The following is a 21,572-nucleotide window of genomic DNA, read 5'->3' as shown; positions in this document are numbered from 1 at the left end:
ATATACATAATATTTCCTTCATAATACATACTAAATGTTTACTTATATTAAGAAAGCTTAAGACCCACAGATGTTGCTGTTTCGAAGGCAAATAAACTGTGGATGGAGATGGATGTCTTTCTACCGTGCTTGCTGCAAGTCGAAATCCATATTAACCCGCACAGGAAAAGATGTTAAAAAAAACAGCCTGTGAGCTGGAAGCAACGCACGTAAAAAATGCTGGTGAACGCAGCAGGCCAGGCAGCATCTCTAGCATCTACAGTCGACGTTTCAGGCCGAGACCCTTCGTCACGACTAACTGAAGAAAGAGCTAGTAAGAGATTTAAAAGTGGGAGGGGGAGGGGGAGATCCAAAATGATAGGAGAAGACAGGAGGGGGAGGGATGGAGCCAAGAGCTGGACAAATGATTGGCAAAAAGGATATGAGAGGATCATGGGACAGGAGGCCCAGGGAGAAAGAAAGGGAGAGGGAAGCCCAGAGGATGGGCAAGGAGTTATAGTGAGAGGGACAGAGGGAGAAAGAGAGAGAGAGAGAGAGAGAGAGAGAGAGAGAGAGAGAGAGAGAGAGAGAAAGGGGAAATAAATAAATAAATAAGGGATGGGGTACGAAAGGTGAAGTGGGGAATTAACGGAAGTTAGATAAGTCAATGTTCATGCCATCAGGTTGGAGGCTACCAAACGGAATATAAGGTGTTGTTCCTCCAACCTGAGTGTGGCTTCATCTTTACAGTAGAGGAGGCCGTGGATAGACATATCAGAATGGGAATGGGATGTGGAATTAAAATGTGTGGCCGCTGGGAGATCCTGCTTTCTCTGGCGGACAGAGCATAGGTGTTCAGCAAAACGATCTCCCAGTCTGCGTCGGGTCTCGTCATTATATAGAAGGCCACATCGGGAGCACCGGACGCAGTATATCACCCCAGCCGACTCACAGATGAAGTGTCGCCTCACCTGGAAGGACTGTCTGGGGCCCTGAATGGTGGTAAGGGAGGAAGTGTAAGGGCATGTGTAGCACTTGTTCCGCTTACAAGGATAAGTGCCGGGAGGGAGATCGGTGGGAAGGGATGGGGGGGGGGGGAACGAATGGTCAAGGGAGTTGCGTAGGGAGCGATCCCTGCGGAAAGCAGAAAGGGAGGAGGAGGGAAAGATGTGCTTAGTTGTGGGATCCCGTTGGAGGTGGCGGAAGTTACGGAGAATTATATGTTGGACCTGGAGGCTGGTGGGGTGGTAAGTGAGGACAAGGGGAACCCTATTCCTAGTGGGGTGGCGGGAGGATGGAGTGAGAGCAGAAGTGCGTGAAATGGGGGAGATGCATTTGAGAGCAGAGTTGATGGTGGAGGAAGGGAAGCCCCTTTCTTTAAAAAAGGAGGACATCTCCCTCGTCCTGGAATGAAAAGCCTCATCCTGATAGCAGATGCGGTGAAGACGGAGGAATTACGAGAAGGGGATGGCATTTTTGCAAGAGACAGGGTGGAAAGAGGAATAGTCCAGGTAGCTGTGAGAGGCCGTAGGCTTATAGTAGACATCAGTACATAAGCTGTCTCCAGAGATAGAGACAGAAAGATCTAGAAAAGGGAGGGAGGTGTTGGAAATGGACCAGGTAAACTTGAGGGCAGAGTGAAAGTTGGAGGCAAAGTTAATGAAGTCAACGAGCTCAGCATGCGTGCAGGAAGCAGCGCCAATGCAGTCGTCGATGTAGCGAAGGAAAAGTGGGGGACAGATACCAGTATAGGCTTGGAACATGGATTGTTCCACAAAGCCAACAAAAAGGCAGGCATAGCTGGGACCCATACGGGTGCCCATGGCTACACCTTTAGTTTGCATAAAACGAACTGCATATAAAACGAAGGGCGCCTCTAGAGGCCAGAACAATGGCTAAGATCCCTCCGCTTCAAAGTGCCGCACCTGCATTCCAGAGAAACACACACAAAATACTGGAGAACTCAGCGGGCCAGGCAGCATCTAAGAAAAAGAATGTAGTCGATATTTCGGGCCGAGACTCTTCAGAAAAAAAGAGATGAGGTGTCAGAGTAAGAAGGTGGGGGAGGGGAGGAAGAAACACAAGGTGACAGGTGAAACCGGGAGGTGGGGGAGGGGCAAAGTGAAGAGCCGGGAAGTTGATTGGTTAAAGAGATACAGGGCTGGAGAAGGGGGGGGGGGTTTCTGATAGGAGAAGATAGAAGGCCATGGAAGAAAGAAAGGGGAGGGGCGTGCATAAGAGGGAAGTGATTGGCAGTTAAGAAGATAAGGTGCGGGCGGGGGACAGGAAGTAGGGAATGGTGAGGGGCGGAGGGGGGGCAGTACCGGAAGATCAAGAAAATGATGCTTCTGCGATCAGGTTGGAGGCTACCCAGATCAAATACAAGGTGTTGCTCCTCCAACTTGAGTGTGGCCTCATCGCGACAGTAGAGGAAGCCATGGACTGACATGTCGGAATGGGAAGTGGAATTAAAATGGGTGGCTACTGGGAGATCCTGCTTTTTCTGGCGGACGGAGCATGGCTGCTCGGCGAAACGGTCTCCCAATCTACATCGGGTCTCACTGATACACAAGAGGCCATACCGAGAGCACCGGATCCAGCAGATGACCCCAACAGACTCATAGGTGAAGTGTCACCTCACCTGGAAGGACTGTTCGGGGCCCTCAATGTTAGTGAGGGAAGAGGTGTAGGGGCAGGTGTAGCACCTGTTCCGTTTGCAAGGGTAAGTGCCAGGAAGGAGATCAGTGGGGGAGAGACGAATGTACAAGGGAGTCGCGTAGGGAGCGATCCATGCGGAAAGCAGAAAGTAGTGGGGGTGGTGGGGTGGGGAGGGCAAGATGTGCTTGGTGATGGGATCCCGTTGGAGATGGCCGAAGTTATGGAGAATTATGTGCCTACACTCAGTCCGCCATGACGAGCAGTTTGGCTCTTCTTCTAAGACCAGAAAACTTGGTGTAACAGTATACCACACGCTACAAAAGCCGACATTTTTGAAAAGCATTTTTGCTTCTTCATCATTCTGAATTTCGATCATTTCTTCTTGCAAGCTCTCTTCCTGTTCTTCCAGCTTGCAAAGAAATGGATTAATTAGCAGAAATTTGAGTATTTAGTACACGAGTTTTGTTGAATTGTATAGGACGGCAGTGAGAGCAAATATGAAGTACTATGTGCATGTCTGGTCACCTATCTACAGGAATTATATCAATAAGATTGAAAGAGCACAGGGAAAACTTACAAGTACGTTGCCAAGGTTTGATGACCTGAGCTACAGAGAACGGTTGAATAGGTTAGGACTTTACCTGCTAGAGCATAGGTGAATGAGTGGAGATTTGATAAGTGTATACAAAATTATGAGGGCTAGAGATAGGCTAAAGCGGAAGCAGGCATTTTCCACTGAGGTTGGGTGAATCATAGTTAAAGGCTGAAAGGTGAAGTATCTAAGACGAGACTCAGGAGGAACTTCTTCACTCAGAGGGTCGTTCAGTTGTGGAATGAGCTGCCGGCGGAAATGGTGGATACATATTCGGTTGCAGCATTTAAGAGAATTTTGGATAAGTACATGGATGGGAGGGATATGGTCCTGGAGCGGGTCGATGTGTCCAGGCAGAATGACAGCCGGCACCGTCTTGATGACCGAAGGGACCGTAACCCTATGACTCTATTAATGATCCAGAATTATTTTCAAAATCATTTCTGGAGTCTATCTAAATTCATCGCTCTGCTATTAAAGCCTGACGACTCTGATTAAACAGTAAACATTCCTTCATTTAAGTTTTCTAGATTTGGTTCAAATGATTTCGTTTAACTAATGACGCTGTTTTACTTAGATTTTCTGTATTGGACTAAATATATTTTTTTAACTTATGCTGGATTCGACTGAGTTGCGCAATAGTTCTGCCAGATAGCATTTGAGAGGGATCTAATAGTTATACAAGTGACATCAGATTGAGACTGCGACATCGGTTTGAACAATTTCAGCTGAGCAGATGTGTCGATTAAATGTACAATCTTAATTTCTCATACCACCTGGAAATAACGTAAGATTCTAAGGATGTGTATTTTTTTTTTGGTTTCAGTAATAACATTAGCTTGGTTCTCTCTGCTAGTCTGAGATTGCATATCAATGTAATTCTTTCAAAATATGGACGTAAATCTCACAATATCCACCTTAGAATATTGTGAAACGTGTATCCTCAACGCATTGGAACTCACTTTGCTGCATGAGACAGACTGAGGGACTTCCCCCGAGATGGAGAGCTGGATGTAATGGTCATCGATATAATATTTCCTTTAATGGAAGAATACCACTCCCAACAGATTCTAAAATCTTTGGAGTTCCGGAGTTATATACTGAAAAAAAATCTGTGCCAGCGAGGACTTCTTCGTATCTTTATCTATATTTAATTTTCTGACACAGCAGTATCCCCTTGGCAATTTAAATGCGTATAAGAAGCATTGCGACGTATCGGCTCTAAATTGTATTCATCAGAACTGCCTGCGTTGTAGACAGAAACGTATTCGCAAAGAACGCAAATGTTGGAAATCTACTTTATTGTCGAGAAAATTTTGTATGTGATCATTGCCGTCATTGGTGTTCCCGGTAAAGTGAACACAATATTTCGTGCTGTGCAACACCGTGTGTGCGATGATTTTGATTCATAGTTATTTTACCAATTTGTATCTTGCTTGCAGAAGAATCAATATTATTAATTCGTACCTTAGAGTGGTCTAAGTTTATAGGGAAGCAAAAAATAAATTTCGGATGAAACCGTGTAAACTGCCGTTTGCCTTCAGCGGGATATTATGTACAGTGAAACGAAATCTTAGGATACACAACTATCCGGTGGTATCAAAGGGGTTGGGAAGAAAGTAGTTACTATCAAGTAACTTCGTGATAGTGGGTTATTTATCACAAAGTTAAGCGTGAAAGTTGAAATATTTAAGGGGAACTTAATATTTCAAGGGGTAGTGCAAATGTGGACTGAGATGCCAGCGGATGTGACGGGTATGGGTACCATTTCAAATTTTAAAAGAAATTTAGTTAAATACATTGATGGCAGGAGTATGTAACACTATGGTCCAGGTGCAGGTCGAAGGAATCAGTCAGGATTACAGTTTCTCACGGACTAGATTGGCCGAAGGTCCTGGTATTGTGTTGTACTGTTCCACGACTTTATACAATAACCACTTTTATTTACTGCGTAAGACTTTCACAGTTAGAATGCAGGAGTTGAACATCTTTGACAAATATTACTGTATTGGGGGAATCAACGAATGTATATTGCACGCAGTGCTGTTCCAGTATATAAAGTAAAAATGTATATTTAGTTCACTGCCAAAAGAATGTTTTTTTCTGCATGTAAGCTTTTGAATGAAAATAATGACTAATTTTTGTTGAATTCTAGCGTGAGATACGCTGTAATCAAATGTTAAACGTTAAATAAGTCGAGCATCTCCAATGTCATGTTTAAGTCCTCCGTGCAGAAACTCGTTTCTATTCTCCATACATTTACTTTAAACACACTATTTGCTTCTGTTTATATTTGCACTATGTCCTTGGATTCAGAGTGTCATCCCTACATATGCTTTATTGAACACAGTGTATATTGTACTGATGTTGCTGAATTGTTCATGACAGCAGCCTCTCAGTATTTGATGGAAGTGTTCTAAGTTACTATTACTACATATTTATTCATACAATCTATTTGAATTCTGTTCAAATAATGTGTGTTCTACAGAATACAGGGATGTTTAGTTACTTTGTACAATATTTTTGTATGACCAAGATGATGAAATGATTTGCACATTCAATAACCAAGAATGCAGTTTCTAATCAGCGATGTTTTTCATTCAAGTCATGAGGCGCTTCCAGCAGTTCAATTGGCCACCGACTGAACGGCTTTTGCCCATGTTTAGGTGCTCCGTGGCATTTTTCCATCCCGTGTTTACCAATGCTGTTATGTATAACCCTTAATGGCTTTTCCCTCATGTGCTTCTCGATCCCGGTCCCTGAATGTGAGTCGCTGCAGCCATTCGGCTCTGGGAAATCAAAGGATCAAATAGATGGCTACGAGGAAACAGGGTCTGAAGAGCACAACTTTGACAGCTTTGGTATCAGCAGGATGATAATTGATCGAGGCTTGCAGATTGCACATGACCACCTAGCAGAGCACCCATTCTCCGCTTTACAGTGACGACAATAATTCTTGCCAGACTGAAAGTAAACTGCTAGTGTCCCTCCCTTCTACTGTAGCATTCGCTGCCCACCCACAGGCATTAATTCAGTCCTTGGTACACTGTTGTTTGAAAAAGGCAACAATTATACCAGTGCCTAAGAAGAATAATGTGAGCTGCCTTCATGACTATCGCCCGGTAGCACTCACATCGACAGTGATGAAATGCTTTGAGAGGTTGGTCATGACTAGACTGAACTCCTGCATCAGCAAGGACCTGGACCCGTTGCAATTTGCTTATCGCCACAGGAGGTCAACGGCAGACACAATCTCAATGGCTGTCCACACGGCTTTAGACTACCTGAACAACACAAACACCTACGTCAAGATGCTGTTCATCGACTCAGCATTTAATACCATCATTCGCACAAGTTGCAGAACCTGGGCCTCTGTACCTCCCTCTGCAATTGGATCCTCGACTTCCTAACCGGAAGATCGCAGTTTGTGCGGATTGGTGATAACATACCCTCCTCACTGACGACCGACACTGGCGCACCTTAGGGGTGTGTGCTTAGCCCACTGCTCTACTCTCTATATACACATGACTGTGTGGCTAGGCATAGTTCAAATACCATCTATAAATTTGCTGATGATACAACCATTGTTGATAGAATCTCAGGTGGTGACGAGAGGGCATACAGGAGTGAGATATGCCAACTAGTGGAGTGGTGCCGCAGCAACAACCTGGCACTATTATTATTATTATTATTATACCTCTGTCTGCTAGATTATGCATTGCATTGAACTGCTGTTGCTAAGTTAACAAATTTCACAACACATGCCAGTGATAATAAACCTGATTCTGATTCTGATTCCGTGATGCATTTAGATAGTGTCCGATCAGCTTCTTGGTCCACAAGAAAAGGTTATTTTACAGTTCTGATCATTGAATGTAAGTACTTCTCTCAGTCACAATCCATCGTCGTGTCCCTAAATTGCGTATGCATTGCGGGCATCTCGGAGAACCGCTGAACGTCCTGCGTTGCCTTGTGATCGGAATCGTATAAACGTCAGGACGAATAAGAACGCCAAATTTCATTTAATCAAAGCCAGTAGCGAATGTAAGATTTTGCGAAAATTTGGTGGTTTTGCCGACATTGATTCGGGAACTATTTTTATTTTGTATAGGAGTTTAAATTGATAAAATTGCCTTTCCCGGCGGCTGATGAAGTTATCAGACTATTGTCTCCAAGCAAACTGCCAGGTACTTGGTAGTAGTCTGTCGGACATGACATTGCGATTTCTGTCCCTCTGCAGCCTTGGTCAGCTACAGAAGGTTACTGAGTTTCCAGAAGCGACTGTCACATGGCTGGTTTCAGTTATATTCGCGAATTCGGTTCCAGCAAAGTCGAGGAAAGCAATTAATGAGCTAAGAGTTAAAAGCGCTCTTGCAAATTTCCCTCAGCACATCGTTGGTTTGTGTTGACTGTTAACGTAAACAACCCAGTTTAGTGCGTTTCCATGTACATGTGATAACGAAATAAATCTGAATTTGGTTCCAGCAAAACCAAGCAACGTACATGAACTTATACTTCAACCCATTTGCTGGAGGTGGTATTTTGTTCTTTCTTTCCCCGTTGTTAACCTCACGCACCCCCATTCTCCCTTTTACCCTCAACTGGGAAGGTGTTCTAACTACTGATCCCATTCGAACCCACGCATCACTCTGTTCAAATGCAAATGAAGAACATACAGGGAAATATTTGCTCAGTAATATATTTTACTTCATCTTCTCCTTTTCCCAGTTAATTTTATGGCGATTGTGATCTTGCCCCGGAGAAAATGTGGCCTTTCCACCTGCACTACTCGTTACCTCGTAGCCATGGCCGTGGCAGATCTACTGGTGATTATTACGGAGGTCTTATGTTTCCGGATCAAATATTTTTATTTCCCAAGATCGGTCCTGGATATCACCCCCGTGTGCAGCGTTATCACTGCACTAACGTATGAGGCTATAGATTGTTCAGTCTGGTTCACTGTCACTTTCACCTTTGATCGATTTGTTGCTATTTGTTGCCAGAAGCTGAAAACAAAGTATTGCACCGGGAAATGTGCGGCTGGAGTACTGTTAACTACCGGGTGTCTAATATGCATGGAAAACATTCCCCTTTATTTCACAGAGGTACCCGGAGAGATCATTGACGAAGTACCTTGGTTCTGTGTATGGAAAATGAGTTTCTACACTGATCCTGGGTGGTTGACATTTGACTGGTTGGATACGGTTTTAACTCCTCTGCTTCCTTTCGCTATAATTCTACTGCTCAACGCTCTGACAGTCAGGCACATTTGAGTGGCAAGTCGTATCCGTAAGGGGCTGAGGGGTCAGAGCAAGGGGGAGAACAGCAGTGACCCGGAGATGGAGAGCCGGAGGAGGTCTGTGGTTTTACTTTTCACCCTCTCCGGCAGCTTCATTCTCTTATGGTTGACGTACGTATTAGAAGTTTTTTATATTATAACCTCACAGGAACAGGAGAAGGTGGTAATGATTCGGAACTTGCATTTGAACAAGTTGGATATTTGCTTAGAAATTTCAGTTGCTGCACGAACACCTTACAGTCCAGGTTCAGGGAACGGGTGAAGAGCGCCGCAACATATCCGGTTACCTCGCTGCTTGAATTAGTTAAACAAATCCGCCCCTGTAACGCAAGCCAAAGACCAAATTCCAGCTACTGATAAACCCGCCTCATAGTGAGAGGATTAGTTTCGGAATGAACTCCAAGCTAACACTACGTCTGCCCTCGCCCCGCATCTTATCCAAACACTAGCAAAATTCTTGACGACCGTGAGCTCAGCACATAAAACCGGGCAATTTCCTGGGCTGAGAGTGCTGAGATTTCTACGCAATATCACCTTGCATCACTTGAGGTTTAAAATAATGATCTTATTCAAACATAGAAGACCCTTAGGGGAGGCTGACCTAGTGGAAGCTGAGATTATTTCGAAAGTGTGATCATTGCGATCAAGGAGGGAAAGCTACAAAATAAGGAAATTCACTTGGAACTGAAATTTCTTCCCTTAGAGAACATTGTATTCCAGAATTCTCTACCCTGGCAGACGGCGATGGTCAGATCATTGGATAGACGTAAGGTCACAATAGACGCATATTTGAAAGATCGATGAAGTGAGGATTATGAGGAGCTGTGGCAGAAGAGAAGTCACGGCAATATAGATCAGTCATGATACAGGGATAGTCCGTGTAGGCTTGAAGGGTGTGATGGACTACTCTTGCTCGTATTTTGTTGTGTCCTTATGTTAACAATGGCGCGGATAACACTACTAACAAGGAAGCAAGTGCACATGGTGAACACTTAAGATCAAAGCTGAGGTTGAACAAACGAATCAAGTCAGGTAGCAAGAACTCCTTTAAACATTCCTGCTGGCGAGTCGACTCTACTTAATTTCATGTTTCATTTATTCAATCCCCCCCCCCCGCTGTGTTTAGGATTTGACAAGTTTGTCCATAATATTTGAACAGCGCGCTAATTTCAGTGAAACTTGGTGTAGAATAAATTGACATGTCCACCATATCATAGTTTCATGATGTACTGTAAATTACCCAAACTCATTTGCTGGTGACTTGGCTGCACATATATTTCCTCTTTTTTGCATATCTACAGAAATGTTCTGCCTTTCGTTTAGGTATTATAGGTGCTTTTATTTCACCACAGTCGATGTTCTCTTTTCTCGTGCGTTTTTTTTTGTCCTTTGCTGCTAATTCCTGAAAGCAAACAGTCGTTTAGCCTGTCTCCAGGCGTTGCTATTTCTGGATTTAATATCTCATTGACCCCCTTGACTGGATTTGTATGTTTAGCTCCACTGACAGGCCTCGCTCTAGGAGAATGCGTGAGCCGCCGGTCTTCATTCCCCAGTCATTCAATATCTCCGACTCAGCCCAACACAATGCAACAAACCAACTGCTGGAAGAACTCATTGGTCCAAACAGCATCTGTGAGGGGAAAGGAATGCAGATCGTTTGTTGCTCCATATTCCAGTATCTGCAGTTTCCAATATCTCCACAGCACAATGTTTCCTTATCGTGACTAAGCACCGTTCCGGTGACTTTCTTGAATAATAATTCTATCTCATCTCCCTTCCCCCCTTTTAGCTTATTTTGCTGGGAAATTGTGTAACTTAAAATACAAAGCACATCGCCTTCTTCATCTTGTACTATGTCAGTGCAATACCTATTAGCTCATACTCTTAATTTTTTTTATCTGCGCCGTGAATTCAGCTAACATTTTTCTAAGGGCTATGTCAATTCAAATAAAAACTGTTAACTGTTAACCCTTGTGTTTGTAGTTTTCCGTGTTCTTAATTTAGACTTGTTCTGTGCTAAACGTTGCAGACTTCTTTCTCCTTCCTTTGGCATTTTGATTGTCCATCCCTCTTATTCCATCACCCGCCCCCACCCCCTCCAGTATCATGTCCCTTTCTACTCACATTTCCTGGTGATTTAACAAGCATCCTGTCCTCGGAGCTTAGGTTAAAGCACCGTCGAGAAGCCTATTTATGTGATGAACAAGAGTGTGCGTGATGTGGAAGAGAGAGCGGGAGAAAATATGACAAATGAAGGAGGAATTTGCAAGAAGAAAAGCAAAAGATATGGTGTGAATGTGTTGTGTGAGAGACGGATGGAGACAGAGAGACAGAGACGCAAGAGGGACTGAGAGAGGAGAGGTGTGAAAGGCCTGGAGAAGACGCAGAGGGGGAGACAAATAGGAATTGCAGAAGGAACGCAAAGCACATCATAAATCTGGCACAAAAGGTATGAGTTTCTTGCCTCCCTTAGCCTGTGCACATTTAAACCTTGGGCAAAAAAAAGGTGCTGGTTGCATTATTTAACTATGTTTCTCATAAATAAACCTCTATCAGATTTTCCCCCAGCCTCCGCTGCTCAAGAAAAAAAATAAATCCAGATTTATCAATCCTTATAGCACATGCCCTCTAATCGAGGCAGCATCCCGTGAACCCCTCTAAAGTCTAGGACTGAATGCAATACGACCATAAAACCATAAGACGTAGTAATAGGATGAGGCCATTCGGCCCGCTGTCCGCTCCGCCATTCTATCATGGTTGATTTATTATCCCTTTCAATAGTTTAGGGGAATGGGCAAAGAAGTGGCAAATGAAAGACAATGTTGGAAAGTGTATGGTCATGCACTTTGGTAGAAGAAATAAACGGACAGGCTATAATTTAGATGGGGAGAGAATTCAAAATGCAGAGGTGCAAAGTGTCTTGGGAGTCCTTGTGCAAGAGATTTAAGAGACTACTAGACAGGTATATGGAGGAATTTAAGGTGGTGGTTATATGGGAGGCAGGGTTTGAGGGTCGGCACAACAATATAGGCTGAAGGGCCTGTACTGTGCTGTACTATTCTATGTTCTATGTTCTATGTTCTATACCCTAAAGGTTAACCTCCAGGTTGAGGCGGTTGTGAAGAAGGCAAATGCAATGTTGGCATTCATTTCTAGAGGTATAGAATATAAGAGTAGGGATGTGATGTTGAGGCTCTATAAGGCACTCGTGTGACCACACTTGGAGCGTGTGCAGTTTTGGGCTCCTTATTTTAGAAAGGATGTACTGACATTGGAGAGAGTTCAGAGAAGATTCACAAGAATTATTCCAGGAATGAAAGGGTTACCATATGAGGAACATCTGGCAGCCCTTGGGCTGTTTTCCCTGGAGTTCAGGAGAATGAGGGGGGATCTCATAGAAACATCCCAAATGTTAAAAGGCCTGAACAGATTAGATAGGGCAAAGTATTTCCCACGGAAGGGGATTTTAGTACAAGAGGGCACGACTTCAGGATTGAAGGACGTCCTTTCAGAACAGAGATGCAGAGAAATTACTTTATTCAGAGGGTGGTAAATCTGTGGAATTTGTTACCACGAGCGGCTGTGGAGGCCAAGTCATTGGGTTCATTTAAGGCAGAGATAGATCGGTTCTTGGTTAGCCAGGGCTTCATAGGGTATGGGGAGAATGCAGGGGAGTGGGGATGACTGGAAGAATTGGATCAGCCCATGATTGAATGGCAGAGCAGACTCGATGGGCCGAATGGCCTACTTCTGCTCCTATAACTTGTGGTCTTATGGTCTTAAGATGGCAAAGAGAGATATAATAAGGAACAATTTCTGTCGGCCTACATGGAGAAAGATCCAGAAAAACTCCCAAAAGTTGTAGAGCAATAGGTCTTGAGTGAATGTGGGGCAAACTAAAATCTGTATCAGTAAAGGGACATCACTGAAACAAGGAACAATATACAGGATGGATTGTAAGATAGTTGATCAACTGTTTTGAAATTTTGCACAAAAAACTTTAATTATGAACTGCTCCACTGGATTGGAAAAGAACAATTGTATACCCTCGTTGTAAGTGAGGAAACAGATTCGGTAGGTCTCAAAGGCGAGGAATCTGGACACGCAGCCTTGGTAGTAAAGGATTTTATTTACAGAAGGCAAATGTGGGAAAACGGCAACAGAAGCACCACGCACACGCGCACAATTTACAGTACTGTAGTCGGATCGGCAATAAAACACACGCGGACAATTAATAAGGAACGTGGGAAAATCGCGTGGGAACAAAGTACGCACACACACACACACACACACACACACAACCAAGGGAAAAGTCAATATGATATCCCCCAGCCCCTGACTCTGTGCAGACACGGCCCTCTGCTTTTAGGGACAATAACCAACGCTCCCAACCCTATTCAATGCACAACTCAACAATAATTTCTCCGGCGCTGTTCCACGGTTCTCAGCCTGGAGTGAAGCAGGGTGGTCCCTCGGATGGCAAAGAGAGAGAGGGTCCAGCACATGTGGCACTCTTTTAGTGCAGGAGGGCTGGAGGGTCCAGCCCAGGTAATTCACAGGGGTGTCAATGGCTCGGTGCCAGCAGAGTTAAGCTGAGTACAAAGACCAATTGCCCGAGGCCAAGTACAAGGCTAATTAAAGGGGCCAATGGTTAGGTGTGCATTGATGGGCGTGGAGGGGTCAAACCTTAACACGAGGAATTCTGCAGATGCTGGAGGTTCAAGCAACACACATCAAAGTTGCTGGTGAACGCAGCAGGCCAGGCAGCATCTCTAGGAAGAGGTACAGTCGACGTTTCGGGTCGAGACCCTTCGTCAAGTTGTACAAGAAACATTACAGTCTACCTTATTTTGCCTCACATAATTAAAAAAAATCTCTAACAGCCTCCGTCGCCTCCACTTTGCCTCGGACGCCCCAGAAAGAACAGTCCAAGTGTGTTGAATCTTTCCTTGTAGCGTATACACTCCAATCCATGAACCATCCTGGTGAATATCTTCTGCGCCATATACACAAAATCCACTTTGCTCCTATAATGTGGCGACCATTGATGTACGCAAACTCTAAATGCTGTCGAAACGTTTTATGTGGCTGCCCTATGATTTCCTTACACTTATACACAACGCCCCTGCCAATGAAGGCAAGCAGGTCATACTTTTTTCTCTTATCAGTTTACCAATTTCCGTAGCCACTTTCAGTAATCTATGAATTTGACCCCATAATCCCTCTGTACTTCAATACCAAGATGGCGCTGGTGAACCAAGGATACGTTCTGCGGGCTACATACAACTTTTAAATATATCTCTTTTGAATTACTGTCACTGCAATCTGCAGCAAGTAATATCCCTTTAAGCAATGTACTTTAAAAGCTACTTAATGATTTACAGATTTCACAGTTTTCTGAAAGACTCGGTAGACCAAACAGCTTTAAGTGGACGTCAGTTCATCGCCAGAGCCGGAAGCGAGGCGATGTGGCGGGGGGAGGGAACTCCAAACCAGGCTGAAACGCAGAGGGATGAGGCCCTCTACACCAAACATCTTGTTAGCAAATAGACATTTACTGGAGAACAAAACTGAGGAGCTGAGGGCAAGATTACCGTATCGGAGGGAAATGAGAGATTGTTGTGTTCTATGTTTGAACGAGACATGTTTCTCTCAGCACACCAGACCCAGCGATCAGACCCGTAGGCTTCTCTATTCACCGAACTGCTGATTCGGAAAAAGCAAAAGGTGAATGTGTGTGTTTCATGATAAGCTCTTGGTGGTGCTCCGATGTGTTGGTTATGTCGAACCCATATCCCCCCGACATTGATCACCTAACGGCCAAGTGCCGTCCATTCTGTTTATCTAAGGAGTTCTTCTCCATACTCCTGACCACAGTTTACATACCGCTGGTGGCCGACTACAATACGGCACTTGAGATACTGCATGATGCCGTCTCCAAACAAGAAACAGTCCATCCCGACGCATTACAAATCACAGTCGGGAACTTCAACCAGGCTTGTTTGAAGAAAACCCTGCCCAATTACCATCTGCATATAACCTGTAGCACTAGAGGTCCCAACACATTAGACCATTGTTACATTAAGATAAGGAATGCCTACCGCATTTCGGTAAATTTGATCACTTGGCTGTCCTTCTCCTTCTTGCGTAGCGGCAGAGGCTAAACAGCAAAGCTCCAGAGAATAAGACAGCAAAGAGGTGGTCACGGGAAGCAGAGGAACGGCTCCGACTCGGTGTGACTGGGATGTGTACAAGGACTTATCTGTGGATCTGAATGAATATACAATGGTTGTCAAGGACTTTATTGAAACAGTTGTAGACGACTATGTCCCCACAAAATCATTCAGAGTCTTCCCCAAACAAAATCCCTGGATGAGCGATGAGATCGGCAATCTACTGAGGACTAGGTCAGAGGTATTCAAGTCTGGTGACCAAGAAAGTTACAAGAGGTCCAGGTTTGATCTCCGGAAAACCATCTCATAGGAGAAGTGGCAATTCCGGACTAAACTTCAATCAACACAGTTGTGGCAGGGCTTGAATGCTATCACCTCTTACAAAGTTAAATCAAGCGACAAGGCGACAAAAGTGCTTCACTTCCAGATGAGTTCAATACCTTCTATGCTCATTTTGACCACCCACTAATACATGGACGAAGCATCAAGAACTCCCACAGGCACCAATCATCCTGATTTCAGTCTCCAAGGAGCCGCCTTCAGGAGGGTGAACCCACGAAAAGCACCCCGCCCAGACGGGGTAACTGATCACGTACTAAAGACCCGTGCTGATCAACTGGCTCGAGTATTCACTGAGATCTTTAACCTCTCGCTTCGGCAGACTAAGGTTATCCACCTGCTTCAAGCAGGATTCAATAATACCGATGCCTAAGAAGAATGTGGTGACCTGCCTCATTGACTATCGTCCAGTAGCACTTATATCCGCAGTGATGAAGTATTTTGAGAGGTTGCTGATGGAACATATCAACTCCTGCCTGAGAACCAACTTGAAACCGCTACAATTTGCCTATCGAAGCAACAGGTCTAAGCCTTTGGCCTCAACACCCCCTTGTTTGATTGGATACTAGATTTCCTAGTTTGTAGACACCAGTCAGTTCGGATTGGCAATGTCATCTCTCCACGATCTCTGTCGGCACAGTTGTACTCTAAGGACGCGTGCTTAGCCCCCTACTCTACTCTCTGTACACCTATGACTGTGTGGCTAAGCACGGGTCCTAGGCCGAACTAAATGTGGCGACGAATCAAAATATAGGAGGGAGATTGAAAATCTGACTGAGTGGTGTCATAACGACAACAACTTACTCAATGTCAGCAAGACCGAGGAGCTGATTATTGACTTCAGGAGGAGGAAACCAGAGGTCCATGAGCCAGTCCTCATCAAAGGATCAGAGGTGGAGAGGGTCAGCAACTTTAAATTCCTCGGTGTTATTATTTCGGAGGACTCGTCCTGGGCCCAGCACGTATTGTATTGACTGGCTGCGTCACAGCCTGGTACGGTAACACCAATGCTGTTGAACGGAAAATCTTACAAAAAGTAATGGATACGGCCCAGTCTGTCACGGTAAAGCACTCCCAATTATTGAGCACATCTACACGAAACACTGACACAGGAAAGCAGCATCCATCATCAGCGATCCCCACCACCCAGGACATGCTCTCTTCTCACTGCTGCCATCAGGAAGAATGTAGAGAAGGCACAGGACTCACACCACCGGGTGAAGAAACAATTATTACCCCTCAACCATCAGGCTTTTGAACCAAAGGGAATAACTTCTTTCAGCTTCACTTGCCCAATCACTAAACCGTTCCCACAATCAATGGGCTCATTTTCAAGAATTCTCCATCTCATGTTTTCGATATTTATTGCTTATTTATTAATTATTACTTATGTTTGTATTTGCACAGTATCTTGTCTTTTGTACACTAGTTGAACGCTCGAGTTAGTGCGGTCTTTCATTAATTCTATTCTGGTTATTATTCTGTTGTGTATTCAATGAGTGTGTCCGCAAGGAAATGAATCTCAGGGTTGCATATCGTGATATATATGTACTTTGATAATAATTTTACTTTGAACTTTGAAATTTGAACCTTTAATACCTTCTCCCTTCATTTGACCTCCCAAAGTGCAACAGCCCACGCTTGCTCCCGATTAACCTCCATCTACCACTTCACTACTCATATCTGCAACTGATCTATAGGCCACTGTATTATTTAATTTTAATTCACTCTCCACAACTCTACCAATCTTCGCACCGTCAGCAAATTTGATAATCCACTCATATACACATTAGTTCAAATTATTGATATACAGTACATCACAAACAGCAGAATCCCCAGTGCTGATTCTTGCAAAACACCAGCGACCACAGGCCTCCAGCCAGTAAAATAGCTTTCCATCCCCATGTAGCTGCCTTCGATAGACATGCCGGCTCCGATTTCCAATTTGCGCTTCACCCGGCATTCCATGCATTTTCATAAACGCACGAAAATTCTGCAGATGCTGGAAATCCCAAGCAGCATATGCAAAATGTTGGGTGAATTCAGCAGGTCAGGTAGCATCTATAGAAATGAACAAATAGTCGATGTTTCGACCCGCGACCTTTCGTCAGGACGGTGCATTTTTATCACTTAATTAACCTGTAGCGGGACCGTGATTTCACGAAGTCCGGGTTGAGATCGATTGAGGGTCGGTGACTCGGGGAAACCGTGAGCACCAACTTGTGCATATTAGACTGTTCCATTAAAATTGGTCCTTTTCGTTTTTTGTTCTTTTCTTTACTAACCCGTTGTCAAATTAAGAATTATAAAGCTAAATCTTTTAATCGTATCCGGTGTACTGTCTGTTATTTCGTGGCACTAATTTGTAACAGTGCAGCAAATTCCACAACACACACACAAACAGGGAGGTTGGGGTGGGATCGCGCCTCAATCTCATAAATTTGGCGGGGCCGGAGATTGTCTTCCCCAGACTTACGCTGCTGAGAAAACCAGGGTGTTTCTTAAGTCATGACCAGTTCTGCACAGAGCCATCTTGACTGTTCCTTAATAGCCTATTTACTATCTTTTAGTATCATCTCCATTCGCTTCCCTATCACTGACGTGAGGCTCACGGTCCTATAATTACCTGATGGTCCCTATTTCCCCTTTTGAACAAAGGCACAACATTTGCTCCTCTCTAGTACTCTGGCAGCTCGCCTGTCGCTAGCAAATTAGTCTTTATTTTTAAATTCAACTAAAGGAGCCGGGGGATTATTCACCGTAGGATTTTTCAGAAGTATCAGTACTACCTAGTCTTTAATCTCAAAATATTGCTGCACATGAGCATTCCCACTCTGTTTTTACTCACCACCAACTGCATCCCCTCTGTAAATATCGACGACCTGCCTGACTCCCTCTATCGTTGATTTGGCCAACCCTTTTCATAGTTATCCTCTTTCTCTTTCTTTAGGTAAATGTAGAATGCGTTGGATTTCTCTTTGATCTTGCTCTCCAAGGACACTTCGCGGTCGCTTTTGCACGTTCTAATCACCTCCCTGAGCATTTCCCTGCTACCTCTATGTTTCACAAGAGTCCAATCTGATTTTAACTTCCGAAAGCTTACCTTCGCCTCCTTTTCCATTCGAACTAAATTTAGGACCTCTTCAGCCCCCTAATGTTCCTTTACCCTGCTATTCTTGTCTTTATTGTTTACTGAACATGCCGATCCTGTATTCTGATCAACTGATTTTTAAAAATCTTCGGCATGTCAGAATATTGCGAACTCTTGTTTCAGTTGCACAATCATCACGGACAAATAATTGTGCGAGTAAATCTATAGAGCAGGTAGAGTCACGGTTGAGTAAAGGCTTTAGAAATATAATTTTAAACTGGATTAGATGCGTATTGCTCTAAAATAATACTGTGTTAACAGTTATGATCTTTACTTTGGAATATTTGCACACAGTAAATGGGGAAATTCGAAGTACGGATAAAAGTTCCTTGTTCTGAAAAGTTATTCTGAGCAAAGTATATTGTTATCCCGGTCCTACTGAAGTGTTTAGAAAGAGCCTTCCATGATATAAGTCACACATGTTGCAGTTAGATTGTAGCAAGTCCGCTTCCTGGTGGTTTATCTTGTATTTTCCATGTTGGTACACCTCCATTATCAGTTGGATTTGAAATTAATGCTTCATTTGGTGTGTTTTGAAAGACTATCGGTACTCTTAATTTCTAATTCAGTACTCTTACCTTTCTAGTCCGTAACTGCCTAGCATACATTTTGTTTATCTATGAGAATAACCATGGATAGAAGTCATACACCACGTCCAAAGCAAGGATGAGTTATTGGATCCGGGACGTGACCTGCACAGTATCTATCCTAATCTTATAGCTCCCATAATTGTTGCGTTTTTACCAACGTCCACCATTAAGGTCATCAACAAAACTCTGAAACCTGGGAGTCAACATCTCCCTCTGCAACTGGATCCCCGACTTCCTGCTAAAAGAGAGTAATATCTAAAGAGAGCCATCAACATCTTGGTACAATCATTCTAAACACTGGTACTCTACAAGTATGCATCCTCAGATTCCAACTCTACTCCTTATACACTCACTACTGTGCACCCATATTCCATCTAAGTTTGCAGATGATACCAGTGTAGTGAGCTATATTTAAAATAACGATGAGTCTGTAATGGAAGAAGGTAAAGACTTTCTAACATGGTATGAGGGTAACAAACCTTTTCCTCAATGAGGAAAATCAAAGAGCTGGCTATTGACTTCGCGAAGGGGACAGTGTACATTCTCATATCTTAATCGACAGTGCTAAGGTTGAGAAGATTGAGAGTTTCATGTCTTTTGGCAATGAGCATCACCAATAGCATGTCCACCCTCGTTGACGCTATGGCTAAGAAAGATCATCAATACCTCTGCTTCCTCAGAAGACCGAAGAAATTTATAATATTAATAGGTTCAATAAGTTCAATAGGTTCAATAGGTACATTTAATGTCAGAGAAATATATACAATACACATCCTGAAATTCATTTTTTTCGCAAACATCCACGAAAAGAATGAATGGCAGTTAAACGTTATTATCGACCTTCGTCAGTAATTTTTATGATGTTTCATGGGGGGAATACTAACTGCACACATCACCGATTGCGCTGGCTGTGACAACAAGAAACCTCAGAGAGTTGCGGACGTAGTTCAGGATAACAGAAAACCAGTTTCCCTTTAATGGACGCTGTCTGTACTTCTCGCCGAACGAAACTATGTGCAGTTGGACAAGGACGCATTGGGGACATGCGTTTTCACTATTACCTGTACCGCCAACGTTCTGAGATTCATACGGACCACAAGCCATTGATGGGATTGCTTGGCGAGAGCAAATCCGTGCCCAAAGCGTTGTCACCAAGGATGAAGCGATGGGCCCTATACCTGTTCGTTCATCAGTACACGGCACCTTATGTTATATCGTCGGGAGAAACAACTACACCGTAGATGCCTTAAACCGTCTTCCGTTACGCGAATATCCTCGCGAGTCAGAACTTCCAGGCGAACTGGTACTGCTGATGGACTGTGTCAGCGCATCTCCAATCACCACTTCTCAGGTAAAAGAAGAAACCGAGTGAGATGCAACATTGGCACAAGTAAAACGGTACGTAGAAGATGGATGGCCAACTAGTGTCCCCAAAACTGTGGTCCCTATGCTAGACGTCAAAACGAGTTTGGCATCTAGGACGGTCGTATACCGTAAATTCGTATTGTAATTCCTACACGACTATGGTCCCCTATCCTCGAAGAGTTACATTGCGCGCATCCAGGAATATCACGTATAAAGGTGCTAGCCCAGAATTAGGTTTGGTGGCCGAACATTGTTGAAAACATTGAGTACGTTGTTCGTGCATGTGATCCATGCCAGCAGGCTCAACCTTTAAACGCTCCTGTACCTATGGTTCCATGGCATTAGCCAACCAAACCTTGGTACGTTTACACGTAGACTACGCAGGTCCATTGGACGGTCACATGATATTGGTAGTCGTCGATACGCATTCTAAATTGATGGATTAGATTAGATTAGATTAGATTCAATTTTATTTTCATTGTGTCGAGTACAGATACAAAGCCAATGAAATGCAGTTAGCATCTGACCACCTAATACTGTGAAGTGCAAAAGAATAGTATTATTTACAAAATAACTGCGAATAAAAAGTAAGTGCTACAGCACACAAATATAAAAGTACTGAGACAGTCCAATATGGGTGCAATACTGCTTAGTGCTGTGATGTGAGGTTCAGCAGGGTCATAGCCTCAGGGAAGAAGCTCTTCCTGTGCCTGCTGGTGCGGGAGCAGAGGCTCCTGTAGCGCCTACCAGATGGGAGGAGAATAAAAAGTCCATGGTTAGGGTGAGATGCATCCTTGATAATGCTTTTCGCACTGCCCAGGCAGCGTTTATGGTAGATGTTCTCAATGGTGGGCAATTGGGTGCCGATAATCTGCTGGGCAGTTTTCACCACACGCTGGAGTGCTTTGCGGTCCGATACGGGACAATTGCCATACCACACTGAGATGCAGTTGGTGAGTATGCTCTCAGTGGTACAGCGGTAAAAGTCCGTCAGTATCCTGGGACAGAGGTGAGCTTTCTTGATGCTCCGCAGGAAATAAAGGCACTGTTGCGCCTTTTTGATCAGGATGGAGGAGTTCAGGGATCAGGTGAGATCCTCGGAAATGTGGACACCAAGGAATTTGAAGCTTGATACACGCTCCACTACAGCTCCGTTGATGTAGATGGGGACGTGAGTGTGGCTCCTAGCATGCCTGAAGTCCAGAATGATCTCCTTGGTCTTCTGGTTGTTAAGGGCCAGGTTGTTATCGGCACACCACGCGGCCAGGTGCTGGACCCCGTCCCTGTAGGCCGTCTCGTCACCCCCTCTGATTAGGCCAACCACCGTGGTGTCGTCTGCGAACTTGATTATGGAGTTAGAACGATGTACAGGAACGCAGTCATAGGTGAAAAGGGAGTACAGAAGAGGGCTCAGTACACAGCCTTG

This window comes from Mobula birostris, chromosome X, assembly GCF_030028105.1.
Source record: "Mobula birostris isolate sMobBir1 chromosome X, sMobBir1.hap1, whole genome shotgun sequence".
Classification (NCBI taxonomy): Eukaryota; Metazoa; Chordata; class Chondrichthyes; order Myliobatiformes; family Myliobatidae; genus Mobula; species Mobula birostris.
The sequence above is the reverse complement of the archived record's forward strand: the minus strand, read 5'-3'. Positions refer to the sequence as shown.